Here is a 23,811-nt window from a genome sequence, read left to right on the forward strand (position 1 = left end):
TCTCTCTCTCTCTCTCTCTCTTTACTAATCTACACATGTTCTCACCCTGGTATATATGTATATATGTATATATGTATATATGTATATATGTATATATGTATATATGTATATATGTATATATGAACTGATCCTGCTGCAATACAAGATGAACAATGATTAAGATTAACAATGATGGCTATTTATAAAGCACCTGTTTCAAGTCAGTTGTACAAGCTCAAGGTGCTAACACGTTTTTGAATTATCATCAGTTGTTGGTGAGGTGTAGTGAAGGTGTAGTATTCAAGACAACAGAAGTGTGTAGATGACCTTAACTTGTCTCCAGTTAACGGTCAGCTATATTTGACCTACTCCAGGGTGATGGGCCTCATGAAGGAGGCAGGACAGACTTTGATAAGCCCATTCTTACTACCAAGTTTCATTCATGCTGTGCACCAAGGCAACAATGTAACCTGCTCGAGTGCAGTATTGACACAGTGTCATTCTCACACACAAGTCAGCGTCATATCTCCAATATCACATACCTCCATATATGGCAAGGACACGCCCGGGTAAGTCACTAAGTCAGTGGATCTATCTGACACCATCTATCCAGACGTTTATTAAGTCTCAATTTGTCATAATGTAAATAATAAATATTCGTTTCCAGACACAGCAGTTTATATTTAAAATTTAAAACAGTCTTCTCTCATATCACCATTTATGTGAAGTTTTGACTTCCTACGTCCACAGCTGCTTGTGCTGATTTTGAGACCGCCAAAAACACTGGATTTGGTCAAGGCACTGTTCACACACCATGTATTGAGCTCAGGATGTTCCACCTTACACAAAGTTTCATACAACGAATAGGATAGATACCGAGATATCTGCATGTATCATAAGGCAGTACAAGCTGTTGTTGCAGACCACCACCGACATCATTACATGGTGACAGAACACATGGTATTTGGAAAGACAGTCAAGACAAGAAGTACAGGAAGTTAACTACAAGACTGGAGGTGGTCTAATCTGCAGCAGCACACAGTATTGTCAAACAGTGTCATCAAACAGTGCCGTAGTAAGTGTCGTCAGAGTTGTCATCTCACAGTGTCATCCAACAGTGCCGTAGTAAGTGTCGTCATCAGAGTTATCACACAGTGTCATTGAATAGTGTTATCATACTGTTTCATCATCAGTGTCATCAGTTTCATCATACAGTCATCAAACAGTGTCGTCATGCTGTGTCATCAAACAGCCTAAACACAGTGTCATTATACAGTGTCATTAAACAGTGATCAGTATCATCAGTTTCATCATAATGTCAGCAAACAGTGTCGTCATACTGTGTCATCATCACACAGCCTTCAAACAGTGTCATTATACAGTGTCTTGGGGTTCATGCATCCTGTAATTGTACACAGTTTAGTGTTTCATACGGCAATAATCGTTAAACACTGAACGTGACGTGAACATCACAAGAATGTATATATCTGTCACAGGCCATTATGCCATTCTGTGATTGCAGGAACAGCTCCAGTCACAGAACTTGCCATTCACATCACTCCATTCACCTTGAGTATTTTCAAGCATTTTTAAGTATTTCCATCAAAATATTCTTGCCAACAATGGATGCTCAAACTTCAAGCTTTTCATATTTAGTAAGATACTGAAAAGTGATTTTATGCGAGGATTTGAGAAACAGATGTTCATCTCAGGATTTAGATTAAATTACAGAAATTAGTCAAAAGATAATATCTACTTATTGGTAATTTTACCATGGAATGTGTCTGAGAGTGTTACATGTCTATATGCACGAACGAGGGTGTCACGGTAACAAGCAACACATTAGCTTTGCCTCTACAACTACATGGTATTTTAATTTTCTTCACAACAAAACATGACATCCCATAATCTGATCAACTCAACATATAAACATCCTGAAGAATAAGAATATATATATCCTGCTTTCAAAGAGCTGGCATACATGTAGATGAAACAGCACCAGAAAAACTGGGAGCAGAAATACAAACAAAAGTATTTATACAAATAATATGAACTATAAACACACTGATTCTGCAGCTAATACATGTACATTATGTAACTGTACATTTTACATTTCACCTTCCAACTAAAACCAGGTACAGAGGGAGTACATTTCCCTAAATATTAACACAGAGATTTGGTGAGAATCAACATGGTTAAAGCCGCCTGGTTCGCTGTGATGTGATTACTGTCATCTGACAACAAGCAAGATGAACCAGAATGAAGTTTATCCCACATTCAAAGTAGAATACAGATTAACTGTTTAGTTAATTGATTGTATGGATGGCAGATGGTAGAGTTAGGAAGCCCTGGTGGGTGAATGCTGGATGACATCACTGTCACAACACTGGCTGTTCCTCTACACAGTAAGTACACGGGACTGGCCAAGGTGAGAAACTCGGGAGCGTATCTGAAGCCTGGACGGATGATCACTTCCACTGGCCATATGTCATACATAGTCACTGTGACAACATTGGGGAGGGCTCTAACGAGGCAGTGGACACAGCAATATGGGGACAACTAGGGCTGAACGAAGCATCAATGAAGCATGAAAGCTGCTATTGGGGTGGCAATGTATGCCAGCTGCCAGCAGTTGCTGTCTTCTCACTGCTCAGATCACTGATTGAATTAATTTTAAACTGATTTGAAGTTACAGTGTCATCTATATTAGGTCGTATGACTTTGTTCAAACATTAATTAACGTGTACGTTCAGATGATAAAACTCACACATAAGAGTCTTAAGTCTTTGACACAAAAACAATGAAAGGAAAGGAACCACATGGAATTAAGTATGCACTTGACTAGTGAGAGAGCTGGTACATTGCAGTCAATGACACTGTACGTGGGTGCACACTCTCTCTCGCACAAAATCCAGTATGAAGCATCTCTGGTGCTGGCATTTTTTCTGTGTATTGCAAGACATTATTCTACATTTTGACCGAACATACATACCAGGTTGTCAGAAACAACACAGTCATCGTACAATTGACTGGATAATACTGTTGGATTTGATGCTAGAGAAATATTTCTTGGATTCTTTGAATTCTTTGGGTTTTTTACATGAATCTAACCCCAAACTTTGGCCGTGTGAGAAAGTGTGACACTGTATATATGTAAATACTACTTTCACCTGATTGTCACAGGATTGTACAACACAAATTGCATAACTACAAACACACCTCTGGTGTTCAACCACAGCCTGTCTCACTGTCCCCTAACCACATTATTGTCCCTTGCTATCATTCTATTTCTAAATATTTAATGAAAGCAAGACTGGATTTCCACAGGCTGACATCTCACTGGCTTCTTTCAATTTAAATGGTTTTATTTGTTATTACCAAATCTGTATGTTGAGAGACAAAATGTTACTCTAGCTCAACCAGTAATAGAAGCAAGCAAGATCAAATGTGACCTGCCATCCTACAGACTGTGATAAGCTGTAAACAATGCAATGGAAGAGCATCACAAGGAAGAGCTTCACAAAGAGCATCGCAAAGGAAGAGCATCACAAGGAAGAACAACACAAACAAGAGCAATACATTAGGAAGAGCATCACAAGGAAGTGCAACACAAACAAGAGCAACACAAGGAAGAGCATCACAAGGAAGAGCATCGCAAAGGAAAAGCATCACAAGGAAGACCAACACAAGGAAGAGCATCACAAGGAAGAGCACCCTTATATGGTAAAATATGTTTTCCTTATAAGGTAAAATCATACAGGTTGGTATTTCGGTATGGATATATTTTTAAATGTTCATGACAAACGTGTGTTGCTGGGACAGAGCTGCTTATAAACAGAGCTGCTTATAAACAGAGCTGCTTGTAAACAGATCTGTTGTAATAACACTCTGAGTTGTTTCATGTTAGCAATAGAGACAACATGGACACAGATTATCAAACTGTTCTTAACAAATATGTGTTGCTGGAAGCGAGGTGCTTGTACATAGACCTGTAGCAATAACACTCTGATTTGTTTCATGTTAGCAATAAAGACAACATGGACACAGATTATAAAACTGTTCTTAACAAACATGCTGGAAGAGAGTGGATCGTTAGCGAATCTAAGCTTGGGTTTATTGAACCATCTATCTGCATACAAAACATGAACATCCTTAATCCTACTGATACTTAATACTTGTTGTAGAAACACATTATCAAATCTGTAGGCTTCACAACAGGGTTGTCTCAAGAAAAATGGTCGTTAGATATACACAAGCTTTAATTCTTGTAACATCACTGTTTGAACAGCATGTAATTAATCTCATTGACAAAAATGGTCATTAGATACATCCATAGTATTGCCCATTGTTAATCCTGTGTTTGATGGCTTCAATGTTTGTACAAAGGAGGCTAGAACCATCACAAAGCTTCTGATTTGACCTGGCCACTGTGTTGCTACATGGAGGCCATCATGGTAGTCAGATGTGCAGATCTGTTTCTAGACAAACATGTATCTCTGAGTATACGTTTGATTCTATGAACTTGTTTGTGATGACTACTGATACAGGTTCAGAACTTACAACAGACGGACTAGACCACATGTAACACTTTGTTAAAGGAAGAAACCTGGACCAAGATAACAGTCTCAGTGCTGTGTCCACAGGTTGCGAGAAGACAACTGGGTACAGCAACTTCATCAGGATGAGTGAGTGAGTTTAGTTTCATGCTGCACTATTCCAGCTATATGGCAGCGGTCTCTAAATAATCAAGTCTGGACCAGACAATCCAGTGATCAGCAACATGAGCATCGATCTGCATTATTGGGAACCAATGACATGTGTCAACCAAGTCAGCGAGCCTGACCCCCCGATCCTGTTAGTCACCTTTTATGGCAAGCATGGGTTGCTGAAGGCCTATTCTACCCCAGGGCCTTCATGGGTCTTCATCGGGATAAAACAAGGGAATGAGGTTGGTTTATCCAGGCTGAACATAGGGCTTAAAATTTCTTTCAGTGTACCCATCCTGGATCCTTATAATTTCTAAAGAAACCTATCTTTATAGAAAGCCATCACTTTATTAACATAAAGATGACAAGAATTTTTATGGATGATCAACTTCTTTATTGCAGGGTAGCGACGTTTCGGTATAGATTCTTATACCGTTTTCAAGCGTGTGGGGAATGGCAGGGGGAGTACAATATATATACAGCAGAGATGAGCATGTGATGACAATACAACAATAACAGGATTAACAATACATTGGTAAGCTGATTAAGGACTGAAGCCAGCGGGTGAGTTGACAGAAGCCAGAGTGAGATGAGTGGATTAATTAATTCAACTCACCCGCTGGCTTCAGTCCTTAATCAGCTTACCAATGTATTGTTACCTCAAATAGTTATTGTTAATCCTGTTATTGTTGTATTGTCATCACATGCTCATCTCTGCTGTATATATATTGTACTCCCCCTGCCATTCCCCACACGCTTGAAAACGGTATAAGAATCTATACCGAAACGTCGCTACCCTGCAATAAAGAAGTTGATCATCCATAAAAATTCTTGTCATCTTTATCTCAGCAACTTCTAGAATGCCTCTCAAACAGTTTATTAACATGTTGTCATTAAACCTTTTTTCATCTGTAAACTAACAACACAATGGTTTCATCAACATTTAGAATGCATTAGCTCTCAGCCAATCAAATTTGTCGCTGCAAATCCACATGCCAGTTTGGTACCGGTTAGAAATGATTAGCCAATGAAAGAAGACCTTCAACGTTTAGTCACACTGTCATCAATCATGGCCAAGATGACCCCAACTAGTTTCAACTGTTTCATTTATTCATTTCAATTTTTTTTGCAGGTGTATTGTTATGTATGTGTGTGTTTTGTGGGGGGGGGGAAGAATGTGGGAGAGCATGCTTGTTCAGTATTTCAAAGATGATAATTAAACATGTTAAAAGTAACGAAGCACTAAATCTAGCCCTGGAAAGTCACAAACTGTGTTCACTATCACTACTGTGTTAACTATCACTACTGTGTTAACTATCACTACTGTGTTAACTATCACTACTGTGTTAACTATCACTACTGTGTTAACTATCACTACTGTGTATGGGCTGAGTATGACATCTAGGACACATCAGGTGAAAGTACAAGACTGGAGGTTGATCTGTTTTGTCTCACAGGAACCTGTATCTTCCTGTTCTCCACACACTGGTGAAAGACTTGCTTGTTTATGTTTATGTTGCTGTGGTCAAACCCTTTCACCCCCAGCACTGTGAGGAGTTTACAGCCAGTTGCGCCTCTGTGATGACACAACTGCAAGGAGCAAGACACTACAGGATATCCTCACATGTGGAATAAGACCATGATACAGTGTCGCCCACACGCAGGGTATAACTCTCATATAACCCTTCCATGGAGGAAGTCACCAGGGGATCTGATTCAAATTACATCCCATTTTCTGGCTGACTGGCAAAATAAACAAGGAGAGGAACATAAACTAATGATTAGAAGGCAGGGGGGTGGGGTGTGCTGGCATGATGAGGAGGGAAAGAGATGAGGGGAGGGGTGGACGGATGTGCTGGGTTGCCCCAGGGAAGGGTAAAACAATTGTGTTTCAATGTGTGGATTTTCATGGTGATCAGATAGGTATTTTAGATTTCTGCCCAGTAGGGATAAAACAATTGGTTCTCAGATAGCTATTTTTTTCATGATACAAGCAAGTTTTTCCTGTGTCTGGTTCTACCAAGTGGTGTTCAAGGAATGAACGTATGTTCTCATCATAATCCTGATGGTCTCAGTTACAGAACCAGGAAGTTCTTGGCTCCATATATCACAGAGACCAAGGAACTTATTTCATTTGGAAACCTGATAAGTGTTGATGTTACTCCCATGACCATACAGATCAACCTCGTTGACCACTTCCTGATGTGGGTCACTGGTTGCTGCTATGCCTGGATGGTCAGTGACTGAGCTCATTGGCGTGAACATGTCTTTGAGGGAGGCCCATCTCAGTCTGTACTCCACAATGTGGGGTTACATGCCAGCCCTGATTGCCAGTGTATAAACATCATTAATTACCACCAGAGTAGAGGATTAACACAAATACCACACCAGACCTGTATCCAGCTGTACGCTCAACTGTATGTTAATCTAGAGAGTGGAAATTTCAAGGGTGGGAAAGCGAGGGGAAAGTGTGGGGATGGAGAAGTAAGGGGTGGGGAAGTGAGAGATAGAGCGAGGGAAGGGGAAGAGAAGGGTTGGAAATAGAGGTGGGGAAGCGAGGGTGGGGGAGTGGGGGTGTGAAATGATGAAAGGGTGTGACTGGGGAAGCGAGGAGTTGGGGAGTATGGGGTGAAGAAGAGAGGGGTGTCGCGGGATAGAGAAGTGAGGGATGGGGTGGGGAAGTAAGGGGTGGGTAGTGTGGGAGCGAGGGGTAGGTAAGGAATGGGTAAGGAAGTGAGGGGTGGGGAAGTGATTGGTGGGAGGAGAGTGGGAGTGGGTGGTGTATAACTTCAGCTTCAATACAAGTGCCAGGCTTCATCTGGGGAGGGAAGGGAAGCCTCCCAGCAGCAGATTACAGGAATAACCATCACATTCTACAAACTTCTGACAATAAAAGTGTTCGGTTGAACCAGCTGCTGTGTCTCAGTTCAAGACGCTGATATTTAACACAGGCATGCACGCAAACCTTCTGTCATATCAACAGAACTGAAACTTTCTGTATATAACATCCTTATATAACAACTCTCTCAACAAACACTACATTAATCTCCACTGTAGACAAACACCCTGATCCATCAACAACCTGGTCAAACCGACCACCCTGGAACCTGACCAACACCTCCATCCTGACAACATCAAAGTCTGTTTTTCCATGGTCTTTACCATCTGTGAAGAGGGCTGTATCATTGCCTAGCAACTGTTATCAGGAATGACTTATTTATGTAAATATTTAAATGAAGTGTGTTTGCTTGCTCACACTGTAGCAAAAACAAGTACCTGCTCTGTATGTTTAGAATAAGCAGAAATACACCAGATTCTATTCCTTGAAACACATTAACTGACAACACTGACTACTTCATCCCCTCTTCACTATATGACGTATGCTTTTCAATGTACTTTTATCATCATGGATGTGACATACATTTGGTGTTATATAGTAACTTAATGAAGACTCTGAAACTAACAAAAAGTTAATCCCGCTATTCATCCTTTATCCGGTTTTCAAACAAGAAATTATTAGGAAACTATTCATAAAGTTCAATAATTAAATACCATATTTTATTCAAAGAGCAAATGTGTGGTGCCAATATATTTCATTACCTTACTGGCAATTGACTTGTAAATATCTTCCACAAATATGTACACATTATACGGACAGAGACTCTCTCCTCCCTCTGAGACAGAGACTCTCTCCTCCCTCTGAAACAGAGACACTCTCCTCCCTCAGAGACAGAAACTCTCCCCTGAGACAGAGACCCTCCCTCTGAGACAGAAACTCTCCTCTGAGACAGAGACTCTCCCTGAGAGCCTGAAGCAGCAGCAGCACCCTAAATCTGCCATCCATCTCAGACTAGAAGACATCATACCTTTCACAAAGTGGTCAACAGTAGCTTGTTCAGAATTAAACCTTCTCAGTAATGATCAGATTCTAATCCTTCCAGCATTCGAGTCTGGCAACTAATCACCATTAAGTCATTGACTTGCAATAGGGTAAAACAGCTGTAATTGTTTGTCTATCACAGATTATTGAGTGCCAAACTGTCAAGCTAAATAATTAGACTGGGACATGGTTCAGGCAGATATTCAGTCCTGATTATCGAACAATTAATTAGTGGTGGGTCCGCCAGACCACCAGCCATTACACAGCTCCACGGTCATCAGAGACAATCGAATTGTGTTGTTCTTTCATTAGTGTATTTTGATGACTTACTTATACTTGATCTTTAAGTCAATAACCAGCCATAAGCTACTTATTATTACTGTGGCTGAGTGTGGTGTTGATGACAGGGCAGACACAAGCTGTATGTCAATATTACCTTGTCCACTTTGTCCTGAGTCAACCCAGCATGCAGATAATCTATTGTCTTGCAGCTAATCCCCTCAGATAATCCACCCCAGTCAGCAGTAAGTGCTTCATCTGTCATCCCTCTAATTACAATCAGGGATTATTCAAGTGCGATGTAGATTATAATATGTGACATTTGTCTGTGTGATTGGTGACAGCGGTGTTGAAGGAACAGCTAACTGGGACAAATGGTGTTGAAAATTACACACTTGGAGTTGAATTACATGTCAACGTTTATCAATTGTCGGTCTTTGTTTGTATAACATTCTCCTTATTGTCATTGTGATCCCTCCATACAACTTCTAAATGACTCTCAAAGAAGCCATTCAACTTTGTATATGTCTGTATACTAGTATATACTAATAACTAGACTCTGATATGAACATATGTTACAGATAAATAAACTCATAATTATAAAAACAAATTGTAATGAAAAGAGCCCTGAACATTTCTGCATTTCCTGAAACTATGGAAATCTAGACTTGCAACCAAATCTAGACTTGCAACCAAATCTAGACTTGCAACCAAATCTAGACTTGCAACCAAATCTTGACTTGCAACCAAATCTAGACTTGCAACCAAATCTAGACTTGCAACCAAATCTTGACTTGCAACCAAATCTAGACTTGCAACCAAATCTTGACTTGCAACCAAATCTAGACTTGCAACCAAATGTAGCCTTGCATGGGCTGTTTTGGGAACGTTTGCATCAAGGTTTGTATGACAGACTAGGATTGTTGTTTAACAATATCTTAACAACATTCCAGCTATATGGCAGCACTCTGTAAACAGACAATCCAGTGATGAACATCGATCTGCACCACTGGGAACCGATGACAAGCCTAACATGGAACCTGATTAGTTGCCTCTGACAAGAAGAATGGATTACTGAAGAACAATTCTATCATTTAAGTGTCACACAATATTCTTATTGTGTATGTTTGGTTGAGTGAAGAATGTCAACAAATAACACAGGTGAGCATGATGCTTCAGAAGTCCGGACTATGCAGTAGTGTAATCACACAGTATGACAATGCTCCTAGTTCCAGTGACAGACGTAACCATGCATGCTCTCCTATCCTCTAACTCTTCTGTCCTCTCTGTCGTCTGGCCTGTATCTCACTGCCTCTGCTGGGTTTTATCCACAACTCACACTTACTGCCTTTGGCAGATTTATATGTAAAAATGTTTTGGGTTTGGGTTGAAAACTGGGATTCTCTGTCTTATTTGATTAAATTCTGTAGAGTGAAACCATGCATGGTCGACTGCAGGTTCATTGTCTGTGTTTATACTTAAATAACATGACTACAGAAATGTTTTAGTTCTAATCTGGGAATGTTACTGATATAGACAGTGGCTGGAATATCGAAAGTCTTTCCTCAGTGACAGCATTCCAGCTCAAACTCCAGATATAAACACTGACAAGTTACACATGAAACTAAGTTAAAGTCAACCGTAGGTCCCTATGGATTCAAATTTGTTTCTTCCAAATGTAATTAAACTCTAGCATCCTCTTCATAAAGACTCGTTGCTTGGTAACAGAATCAAAAAGATTCAATCAAAAGATCAGGCATGCTCTGTATTCTACACTCGCTGCAGCTGAATTAGGTATGTTTGTTTCTGGGTCTGTCTGACACAGTGGGACAGAACTTGATGAAAGTTTTCCACAGCTTTTCATTCAGTCAAGTAATCAACAATGAAATTGTAAAATCAGTTTACGATTTCATCGACAGAAGTAAAGAAAAGGGAAAGTTATAAATATTAAAAACAACATTGCCCAAAACCAGAGTCAAGTGGAATTCTCCGCTTGACTAAGCAAATATCCACATTAAACTCTACCATGGTGCAGTAGAGGCAAACTTACTGAAATGTTTGGATATATGTATTTTGATGATGAAATAGAAATTGCTGCCAACTGATAAACATTATTTGCAAAAAAAACCAAATTGCTGATTGTTGTCAAATGAAACTGATATTTGTATACAAGTGTATTTTGAAAGTTTACTGGACCTGTGTAAAACAAAACTTCACCCCTTGCATGCATTAAATAATAATCACAATTACAATAACAATGCCAATGTCGATGCACAAATGCAAAATGTTTTCATGGAGTAATATATATATATATATATATATACAGCTTTTTTACCAATTTGATCTTCATTTAAGAAATACAAACATGTTTAAATTGCCCGTAGTCCATGGTGAGCTAGTTTATAAAACACGTGTTGTAAGGAACACACGGCCCTGGCAGTGGTGGGGTTAAATGTATCATATTCCACACCATCTGTTCCAGTTAGCTGTTCCTTCAACACCACTGTCACCAATCACACAGACAAATGTCACATATTATAATCTACATCGCACTTGAATAATCCCTGATTGTAATTAGAGGGATGACAGATGAAGCACTGCTGACTGGGGTGGATTATCTGAGGGGATTAGCTGCAAGACAATAGATTATCTGCATGCTGGGTTGACTCAGGACAAAGTGGACAAGGTAATATTGACATACAGCTTGTATCTGCCCTGTCATCAACACCACACTCAGCCACAGTAATAATAAGTAGCTTATGGCTGGTTATTGACTTACAGATCAAGTATAAGTAAGTAATCAAAATACACTAATGAAAGAACAACACAATTCGATTGTCTCTGATGACCGTGGAGCTGTGTGATGACTGATGGTCAGTCTCCAGCTAGGACACTAACTGACCACATTATACACCATTCAAGGCATTATCACAATGTATCATTTTTACAGTTGTATTTCACATTTTTAACTTTTTTTAATTTGGCATATCATTTAAATTTTCCTTAATACTAGGTTTTAACAATTCTTGGGTAGAAACACCACGCTTTCAAAATTTCTATTGTTTGTTCCTTCTCTTTTCTTAATAAGTATAGTACCCTGTCGCAGAAGTACCTTAGTTGTGCGTACAGCATTAAATAAAGCAAATAACTAACTATCAACTGTACTGAGAGTATTCAACACTCCTAAGATGTGATGCAGTTTTTCTGTAGCTCTCAGGTTATGGTCATGGAATGATGCATATTGTTGGTCTGTCTGTCAAACTGATAAACAAAAGGCTAAGCATGATTTCCCTGGCGGTGTTTCATGTTGTAGCCCCACTAGGCTCTAGTCCAGTCATACATCATCAGTTGTGGCCCCCCACTTGGCTCTAGTCCAGTCATACATCATCGGTTGTGGCCCCACTAGGCTCTAGTCCAGTCATACATCATCAGTTGTGGCCCCACTAGGCTCTAGCCCCACTAGGCTCTAGTCCAGTCATACATCATTGGTTGTGGCCCCACTAGGCTCTAGTCCAGTCATACATCATCAGTTGTGGCCCCCCACTAGGCTCTAGTAAAGTCATACATCATCGGTTGTGGCCCCACTAGGCTCTAGTCCAGTCATACATCATCGGTTGTGGCCCCACTAGGCTCTAGTCCAGTCATACATCATTGGTTGTGGCCCCACTAGGCTCTAGTCCAGTCATACATCATCGGTTGTGGCCCCCCACTAGGCTCTAGTCCAGTCATACATCATCGGTTGTGGCCCCACTAGGCTCTAGCCCCACTAGGCTCTAGTCCAGTCATACATCATCGGTTGTGGCCCCACTAGGCTCTAGCCCCACTAGGCTCTAGTCCAGTCATACATCATTGGTTGTGGCCCCACTAGGCTCTAGTCCAGTCATACATCATTGGTTGTGGCCCCACTAGGCTCTAGTCCAGTCATACATCATCGGTTGTGGCCCCACTAGGCTCTAGTCCAGTCATACATCATCGGTTGTGGCCCCACTAGGCTCTAGTCTGGTCATACATCATTGGTTGTGGCCCCACTAGGCTCTAGTCCAGTCATACATCATCGGTTGTGGCCCCACTAGGCTCTAGTCCAGTCATACATCATCGGTTGTGGCCCCACTAGGCTCTAGTCCAGTCATACATCATCGGTTGTGGCCCCACTAGGCTCTAGCCCCACTAGGCTCTAGTCCAGTCATACATCATTGGTTGTGGCCCCACTAGGCTCTAGTCCAGTCATACATCATTGGTTGTGGCCCCACTAGGCTCTAGTCCAGTCATACATCATCGGTTGTGGCCCCACTAGGCTCTAGTCCAGTCATACATCATCGGTTGTGGCCCCACTAGGCTCTAGTCCAGTCGTACATCATCGGTTGTGGCCCCACTAGGCTCTAGTCCAGTCATACATCATTGGTTGTGGCCCCACTAGGCTCTAGTCTGGTCATACATCATTGGTTGTGGCCCCACTAGGCTCTAGTCCAGTCATACATCATTGGTTGTGGCCCCACTAGGCTCTAGTCCAGTCATACATCATCGGTTGTGGCCCCACTAGGCTCTAGTCCAGTCATACATCATCGGTTGTGGCCCCACTAGGCTCTAGTTCAGTCATACATCATCGGTTGTGGGTCTTGACATTCTTTCCATTCTCTATCATTTCCAGTTAGTTTAGCCAAGTAAGCCAGTGCTTTGTCAACCATCTTCACATCAGTAAATCGTTGAATGCAAATATGGCATCTCCAAGACCAAAGGCTTCAGAAAGTTAAAACTGTGAAACATTTTCTGTCCATAGTCAAACCTTCATTTTCAAATTCTGTAATGTTAATCTTGAGTATGGCATCAGACGTCCTCAGCACGAATCTCTCATATAAACCAACAACAGTAGGGCAGGAGGAGTTGTCTCCCTTGGACCATAGCACGGTCTTCAGGCTGACCCTGACAGAGTCATTGAATCATGCAAGAAGACTGTGTCTGTCTCACTAACATTTCATACTCACTCATTGTATTGAATACTGAAGGGAGAGGACCCCAGACGGCGGAGCAGTGGTGTAGTGGTTTATCATGCTTGCCCAACATATCTGAATATGACTCCATTATGGTTGGACTAAACAAGGACGGACAATTGCAATGTCTCATGTTGATGACAGGTGGAATATACTCATCAGTCAGAGAGTTGATTATCTCCAGTCTTACATGGAAACAAAGATTTCTGACAGTCATTCTAGTAATCCCGAAATAACAAATTGAATTCATGAGTGAGTGAGCATGATGTTATGGTGCTTGTAGCAAAACACAAGACATGGGCTTCACACATTGTACCAATGTGGGGAATCAAATCCTGGTCTTCATTGTGATGATGAAATGCTTCAACTGCTAGTCTACCACACCAACTCCGCCCCAACCCAACACATCCACCCAGTTCATGTAGGGATAACTATGCTCTAACATACAATCATGGAGTATTTCAAAACCCAAAGATATGTTGCTGTTAACTCAATACAACTCTAAAGCAAGATATAAACATGTGCACAAGGATCGTGTGTGATAACCGTCCATATACATGATACCATGCAATGGTACTACATGCTGATTGGTCAGTTAAGGTGATGCGATGTCACAGTGCTTCATTGTTGAGACAAAGGACATCCATCTGTTGCCATTAGCCTGACTACAAAGTATCTAGAATACCTCACTGTTGGTTGGTAGATCTCTACATTTACACCAGACAATCATGCAAACATCATGGCACTCAGTATATGACACGTAACCTACAGATGTGAGAGTACACTGGAACACATCTAGCTGCTTCGTAAACTCAGATCTTCACAGAGTATTCAGTAATTAGGACAGATCCTGATCTAGGTGACTGACAGACCACATGAGTTCTGCCACATAAACATTAATGTCATGACATGGATGTTATCTGGTGCCAATTAGCTGTGGCAGCGGAGGAGGTGGTAATGAACAATTAGCGTGGTATGTTATCTGTGAGATGGGCTGAGGAGAGTCAGCTGGACCAGGGCAGAGAATGCTGCTTTCATGCATGGACTCACATAGTCTACAAACTCTTGCTGGATGGAGTAATATAACAGTACACCAATATCTTGTTGGACAAGATGATATCCTAATCTACCAAACTCTTGTTGAAAGGAGTGATATCCCAGTCAGCCAGTGTCTTACTGGAATCAAACTCTTGCTGGACGGAATGATATCCCACACTGCCAATCTCTTGTTGACTGGAATAACATCTAAGGACGCCAATCTCTATTTGGTTGGGATGAAGTCCAAGTCTGCCAAACTCTTGCTGGACGGAATGATATCCAAGTCCAATAAACTCTTGGACGAAATGATATCCCCGTCCACCATTCTCTTGTTGTCCACAGTCTTTTATTGGATAGAATAATATCCCAGTCTACTAAACACTTATCGGACAGAATGATATCCCAGTCCACTAAACTCATGTTGAAAAGAGTGATATCCCACTTCGTCAATCTCTGGTTGGAAGGAATATGATGTGGCAAGAAAGGATATCATTCATAATTAATAAATCCCTTGTATGCTCTGTGGAGATAACATGGAGGAAAGTTTACAAACGATACTGTTTCCACTATATGTATTTACACCATCAGCATTTTGAGAGCAGGATATACAAGTTGTGCTGAGACAAAGGGATAAAGTCTGTCACAGAAAACATGAAGATGATCTAATTCAACAGACCAGTGCCACCCAAGTGTATCATATGTCATACATCCAACTCATGTTAACACACATCGTCAGTATATACAGCATACAGTAGCAGCAGCAGCAGCAGCAGCAGCACCACCACCACCACCACCACCACCGAGTTCATACCTATTATGATTATTAATATTACAATGAGACACTGACCAGCTTGTTGAGTTCCTAGCTGATATTATGATTATTAATATTGCAATGAGACACTGACCAGCTTGTTGAGTTCCTAGCTGATATTATGATATTTAATATTACAATGAGACACTGACCAGCTTGTTGAGTTCCTAGCTGATATTATGATTATTAATATTACTATGAGACACTGACCAGCTTGTTGAGTTCCTAGCTGATATTATGATATTTAATATTACAATGAGACACTGACCAGCTTGTTGAGTTCCTAGCTGATATTATGATTATTAATATTACTATGAGACACTGACCAGCTTGTTGAGTTCCTAGCTGATATTATGATATTTAATATTACAATGAGACACTGACCAGCTTGTTGAGTTCCTAGCTGATATTATGATATTTAATATTACAATGAGACACTGACCAGCTTGTTGAGTTCCTAGCTGATATTATGATATTTAATATTACAATGAGACACTGACCAGCTTGTTGAGTTCCTAGCTGATATTATGATATTTAATATTACAATGAGACACTGACCAGCTTGTTGAGTTCCTAGCTGATATTATGATTATTAATATTACTATGAGACACTGACCAGCTTGTTGAGTTCCTAGCTGATATTATGATATTTAATATTACAATGAGACACTGACCAGCTTGTTGAGTTCCTAGCTGATATTATGATATTTAATATTACAATGAGACACTGACCAGCTTGTTGAGTTCCTAGCTGATATTATGATATTTAATATTACTATGAGACACTGACCAGCTTGTTGAGTTCCTAGCTGATATTATGATATTTAATATTACAATGAGACACTGACCAGCTTGTTGAGTTCCTAGCTGATATTATGATATTTAATATTACAATGAGACACTGACCAGCTTGTTGAGTTCCTAGCTGATATTATGATTATTAATATTACTATGAGACACTGACCAGCTTGTTGAGTTCCTAGCTGATATTATGATATTTAATATTACAATGAGACACTGACCAGCTTGTTGAGTTCCTAGCTGATATTATGATTATTAATATTACTATGAGACACTGACCAGCTTGTTGAGTTCCTAGCTGATATTATGATATTTAATATTACAATGAGACACTGACCAGCTTGTTGAGTTCCTAGCTGATATTATGATTATTAATATTACAATGAGACACTGACCAGCTTGTTGAGTTCCTAGCTGATATTATGATCATTAATATTACAATGAGACACTGACCAGTTTGTTGAGTTCCTAGCTGATATTATGATTATTAATATTACTAAGAGACACTGACCAGCTTGTTGAGTTCCTAGCTGATATTATGATTATTAATATTACTATGAGACACCGACCAGCTTGTTGAGTTCCTAGCTGATATTATGATTATTAATATTACTATGAGACACCGACCAGCTTGTTGAGTTCCTAGCTGATATTATGATTATTAATATTACTATGAGACACCGACCGGCTTGTTGAGTTCCTAGCTGATATTATGATTATTAATATTACTATGAGACACTGACCGGCTTGTTGAGTTCCTAGCTGATATTATGATTATTAATATTACTATGAGACACTGACCGGCTTGTTGAGTTCCTAGCTGATATTATGATTATTAATATTACTATGAGACACTGACCGGCTTGTTGAGTTCCTTGCAACAGTTACATAGTTTCAGCAGCTGCATCCTCATCCTCTATCGTCGTCGCTGTCGTCGCTGTGTTTACCTACATCTACCTCCTACCTACATCCCCAGGTTTAAATCTGCCGGCTGACACAGAACCAGTGTGGGTCACCACGTTTAATTGGCTCATTCAAAACACAGCTGACCAGTGTAATGTGTGTCTAATTCACAATGATAAATATTTGGGGTCAGAGGTCATGGGTGAAAATACTGCAATATCACTGGCTGGGGTTGTGTAGTGGTGTGCTGTGATTTGCTGGTTTGAGTAGAGGAATGTTGAGAATGTGACAGTGGAGACAGGGAGAGGCATCACTGACAGCCACCACACTCCACGAACACATACACACACATGTAAAACACTAGTAGCTGGCCATTTTAGAAACAGGCTACACCTAGAAGAAATATACCAATTGTAATCCAGACAACTTTATAGTGAATGTGGTCAACTCACACGCAGAACATCTAGACAGATGATGTCTGGATACAGAATTTTTATTGTTACAAATAAAGCCAGTCAAATTGAACGGAGCCCAAGGGAGACCTTAGGAAATCTAGACTTGCTTCATTACAGGCTTTATTGATAATCATTGCAGGTAGGGCTAGGCTGTAGGGAAAATAATGTGGTTCAGGGACTGTGAGACACACTACATTGCAGGGAGAGCTTGGATGCAGGGAAAATAATGTGGTTCAGGGACTGTGAGACAGATTACATTGCAGGGAGAGCTTGGATGCAGGGAAAATAATGTGGTTCAGGGACTGCGAGACAGACTACATTGCAGGGAGAGCTTGGATGTATGGAAAATAATGTGGTTCAGGGACTGTGAGACACACTACATTGCAGGGAGAGCTTGGATGTATGGAAAATAATGTGGTTCAGGGACTGTGAGACAGATTACATTGCAGGGAGAGCTTTGTTCAGGGACTGCGAGACAGACTACATTGCAGGGAGAGCTTTGTTCAGGCACTGCGAGACAGACTACATTGCAGGGAGAGCTTATTTATTTGGTCAAATACCTCACAATATATTCCATATGAAAGAGGGTGACAATTATATGTTCTGTTTTTAACAAATATTTTTTTTCAATATCTATGAATACTTCCATCCAGTATTTTGTGAACCTACCAATCAGTATTTAAATAACCCAACAACTCCTATCCTATGAATATTAAACGTTTGCTTTGTCAGGAAAGTCAGCCAATTGGTGATTCCCAGCCCTTTGATACAGATAACACACAGACGCAAAGATTCCTCTTGTTACTTCCAATACATGTCACCATGTATAATATTTTTCATTATTTGTTTTGGGTATTCATCCATTTTATTTTTTTGTGCAGCTAATATATGATATCATTCAACATATGAAGTTTCACAGAAGGTTCCTATAGTGCCATACATCTATAGATAAAGTCACTTAAAAAATGGTACAGTATGGTTCAAAATTATTGAGAATAGCTCAAGCATTTCATATTATTAAACGAGAACAAATCAGATAAAATTGAATGTATTGTGAAAGTGAACTGACCTTTTCATGTTGTGTAGGTAACAATTTAATATTTTATCAAGTCTCCTTGAGCTTCACGGCACAGTCTAAGACGGGTAGGCATACTTCCTATCAGAGAGGTTAGTGTCTCGTGAGTTATGCTGTCCCAGTATCGGACCACTTCTCTCTTCATGTCTTCAATTTTTGTCAACCCCTTTTGATTCACACATTCCTTCATCATCCCCCAAATGTTCTCAATGGGATTAAGTCAGGACTATATGCAGGAAATGGTAATGCAGTCACATTTTTCTCCTGAAACCACTGCTTGGCATGTTTTGCGATGTGTTTAGGATCATTATCTTGCTGCAAAATCCAGTCATTTCCATAAAACACATGTGCACTTGGAAGGAGAAAATTATCTAATATGTTAGTGTAGCGTTGACTTGTCAGATTTCCCTCAAACACACACAGCGGGGTCGTTCCTAATAAGGATATCCCTCCCCATACATGAAACTTTGGGCTGTACTTAGGTCGTTGATACAACGGTGCTGACGCAGACTTTGTCCATATTTTCACATTATTGGGATATACCCATATTGAGCTTTCATCAGTAAAAATCACATTTTCCCAGTCAAAGTTTGCATGTGCCAAACACCACTCAACACGCCTGTCTTTATGTTCTTGTTTCATGAGAGGAGAAGGAATTCCAGTCTTTTTCTCCCATCCAAGATCAATCAAATTTCTTCTAACTGTAGATTTTGATACAACTGTTGATCCCCTTTCTATCATTTCATACCTGAGGTTGGAGATGCTTGCCCTTTGCTTTTTAGACGCTAAAATTCCCAACCGGACGCGATCTGAGAAGTCCAATTTTCTGGGCCTCCCTGCTCCTTTCTGGTGCCCAAAATCCTTTCCCTCTTTAAAATTCTTCCTAATCCTATACACAGTAGAAAGAGGAGTTCCTGTTCTCTCTGCCAATGTATTTACATCATCAATTCCTTGATTACACAACTCAAAAATCAACCTTCTTTTATCTTCAGCAGACATTGTTGACAGTGCTGAGGAAAATGACGTCTGCTACAAATTCAGGGGAGGTAACTCTAATTGTACTATACTCAGTAGGCCAAGATGAGTTACCTCCTTTATACCATTACTTAGTTTTAAGTATCAGTGAATCAGTTGAGGTGTTAGGATAGCTCAAAGTAAGAAGAAAAATTCTCAATAATTATGAACCAGACTATATATAAACAGAAATGTTCAAACAAACAACTTCCAGCAACTGGACCAAAATTTGGCAAATTCGTTACAGCATGTCTATCTTGTACATATGTTGATAATATTGGGTTGCACCATGTAATATTGGGTTGCACCAGTGCAAGTAACAAAGCATTAAATCTGAGCCCCGTGATAGAATTATGGCTTTATTCGTATATCCCTCGTCTATTCCCACAAGCTCTCCCCTGTCACGTCCAAGTGACAGTCTTCGTAATAACTATCAGATTGTTCTTATACAGAGAGAAAGTTTTTCCAGGCAGACTGGGGCACATCCTAAGTGGAAACGTCAACACTACGAGGGCTAGGTCCATGTGCAATGAATGTTGTTTGCTGGAGGTAGTTGTCAGACAAACATGTTGCAGGACCCGAGACCCTCAGCTTTGCCTCACTGGATGGGTTGTGTAATGACCAGAGTGTCAACCCTGTCAATATTGGCAGTCAGCTGGGAGGCTATTAACAAACACACACAGAAAGAGAGCTGACATAAAGACCCAAGCTTTACAGATCACATCTGTATCTTAAGTCTCTCACATAGACCCCACAACAAACATATCCAAGGAAGCCCATGCAAGTCTAGATTTTCTGAAAAGGAAGAAAGTCTATGGGCTCCTTTTCATTACATTTTATTTTTTTTCACTATGACCTGTTTTTTTTTCTGTAAAATATGTTCATTTCAGAGACTAATCATAAAGCACCCTGCACACAGCAAACTGAAGTTTGGCAATATGTGTGGTCCAACTTCAGTTTGCGAGTATGAATTTTACAACAACTTGCCAGCACCAACTTCATAGTTGTCAAACTGTTGTCCAGAAATAGGATCCGCCTCTATTCTCACCAACTTCTTCATCAAAATTATAGTGTTGTCAAACTTGAAATTGATATATCAAGTACTGTCAAACTCATGTTGTTCAGAAACAGCCAAATGCAGTCAACAAAATTGTCACATGATTGCACTGATATAGACATGCAGCTCAGATATGATAGTATGACAACGTGTGATTGATCCTCAGTTAGCAGGATCGTGTAATCTAAGTAACGTAGTAAGAATTTTGATGGATATGAAATCTTTTTCCCAATCACAGGCTGTAATCCAGAATGATACACCAATGACATTCGTTGTTTTGACTGTAAGCTGTCATTTCCTGCTTCAAATATTCCGAATATGACCTAGTGAAAGGCTCTGATATATTTCACACAATGATAGGCCATGTGATTCAATTCGACCAGTAAGAATCGTTACAGTGAGTCTTTATATCTATCTGTATATATATATCTTCTTTAAAAATTTATATCGTGAAAGTGTATAACCATCTGACATAACCATCAATTTCTAGTGAAAAAATTAACAATCTTAAGATCAGTGATGTGTATCACGATAAAAAAAAGCATCAATATATTTATCGACTGATGAAGCATTACTATTATTGATATAATGATATATGTCACAGCTGTATTATCATCTTTAATAATTTTTTAAAAATTTGATTACGCATTACTCACATTAAATTCAGTAAAAGTGTGTGTTAAGTTGAGGGCAGAGCACCAAGCCACCATTACGTACAACCATCCCGGTCACATGACCTGATGCCTTGAAACAAACGTTCATTGACAGAGAATGGACGTAATTATCACAAATGCCATACTTTGACCTATTTAATGGCGTATTTGTTGCTCTTTCACTATAAAATGTCAAGAAACGTTTTGCAAATCTGTCGTATGATGTCATAATAAGCACATCCATCCCTCCCTCTGTGCCCAGTGTCAGTGTTAGCTGTATTTACCTATCAACATGAATATACCGTCAACTTTCATATTTATAAGTAGCTGAAGCAGCGTTTTCAGATGTTGAGTGACAAGTCAAAGCACAGGTTTACAACAAGCTAACGGCTCCATTGACAAATGCAGAACAGTCTCCAGGAACTTTTTAACATCCAGGTTACATTCCTGATCTTAACAGAGATTATCAGGCAACAGGTGAAGATTGACATGCCTGCTTTAAGTAACCATGCTTGTTAGAGGCAACTAAAGGGATGTGGTGGTCAGTGCCGATCGATCGCTGACTTGGTTGACAGATGTCATCATATTCCAAATGCATAGATCAATGCTATTGCTGTTGATCACTGGATTGTCTGGTCCAGACTTGATTATTTACAGACAGCCCTCATATAGTTGGAATATTGCCAACCACCCAAGACGTTCAGGTGATACCTGAGCACTAGACTGACTGGTGTTGATAGGTTCCTTATATTAACCTCCTGCACAACTTGAGATTACCTGTACACTTGACTTCTCATTAGACTTTGCGAGTTAATAACAAACTACTCAGTGCCTTCAATTTAGACATAAAACCTATCTAGCAACACAATAAAGTTAGCCACTCTGAAACTGGTTGAGGTCACTTGAAATGGAGTGAAATCTGTTTGAACCTGACAACCACTGCTGATAACACTGATCAACCAGCCATCAAGTTCGTCTGTCATCAAGTGTATATCACAGTCTCATGCTTCCACAACTCTCAGTGACAGCTGGGTCTCACAGGTCACAGGTCACAGGTAAAATGGAATGATCTATTAATAGCCCCCATGCAACGCCTGACACATACTTCAACTTGTCTGAATGTAGTATAATGGATCTTACAGTGTAAGAGTAGGCAGGGAAGAACAGCACTTCACTACAACAAAGACCTCTGAATAAATCACGAAGGTAGTGCAGAATGACTAAGGAATATCATTCATAACACCGTATATCTGTACATTGTATGTGTCTACCGTCAACATACCTCCCTCCTTACTCATCTGACATACTTCAACACTCACAGGGGATTTAATCCAGCTTAATATTCCACAGCTTGTGCTGCAGGTGTGGAATGTGCAGTCGACTCCTGCTGTGTACAAGGTGTCCACACTAACCATACAAAACAAACCCACTGGCAATACAAGATCATCAAGCATACAGGATAATAGACTTCCATCAAACAACAGCTTCAGTCTGTCACTCATACACTTGTAATATTGTACACTCTGGGTGGTTGTTAGACAGGCTAAACATAGTCTATATATACCTACAAAACAAGTACCTGCTTACATTTCTACACAAGTACCTGTTAATATACCTACACAAGTACCTGCTTACATATCTACACTACAAGTGCCTGCTTATATACCTACACAAGCATCTGCAGACATACCTACACAAGTACCTGCTTATATACCTACGCAACAAGTACCTGCTTACATACCTACACAATAAAGACCTGCTCATATACCTATACATCAAGCACCAGCTTATATACCTACACATCAAGCTCCAACTTATATATCTGCAAAACAAATACATGCTTACATACCCACACAAGTACCTGCTATTATACCTACACATCAAGCACCTGCTCATATTCCTACACATCAAGCACCTGCTTACACCACATGCACCACATGTATATATCTACAAGCACCTCCCTATCAACTGGTTACATGTCTACATTTCTTGTTTGTAGAGTAAACAGTCAAGGAATTTGAAACATTTAAACAGAATCTAACAAAAGACTTGTGAGTTGCAGCAGCAGACATGACTAAGGGACTTGTCCTACATGTGATGAAAACCCCTCACTGCCCGGCACCAACAACACCAGTACTCAATGTCAGTTCAAACATATACACAGAAACGATA

The 23,811-nt window shown here is 40.0% G+C and overlaps 1 protein-coding gene across 10 annotated transcripts in view; it reads right to left on the reverse strand.

Annotated features, from left to right (window-relative positions):
• Positions 1 to 23,811, reverse strand: part of LOC137260490 (tight junction protein ZO-1-like) — a 127,578-nt gene that overhangs the window by 38,257 nt on the left and 65,510 nt on the right. The gene's annotated exons all lie outside the window — the stretch shown is intronic.

Source organism: Haliotis asinina, chromosome 13 (assembly GCF_037392515.1).
Source record: "Haliotis asinina isolate JCU_RB_2024 chromosome 13, JCU_Hal_asi_v2, whole genome shotgun sequence".
Taxonomy (NCBI): domain Eukaryota; kingdom Metazoa; phylum Mollusca; class Gastropoda; order Lepetellida; family Haliotidae; genus Haliotis; species Haliotis asinina.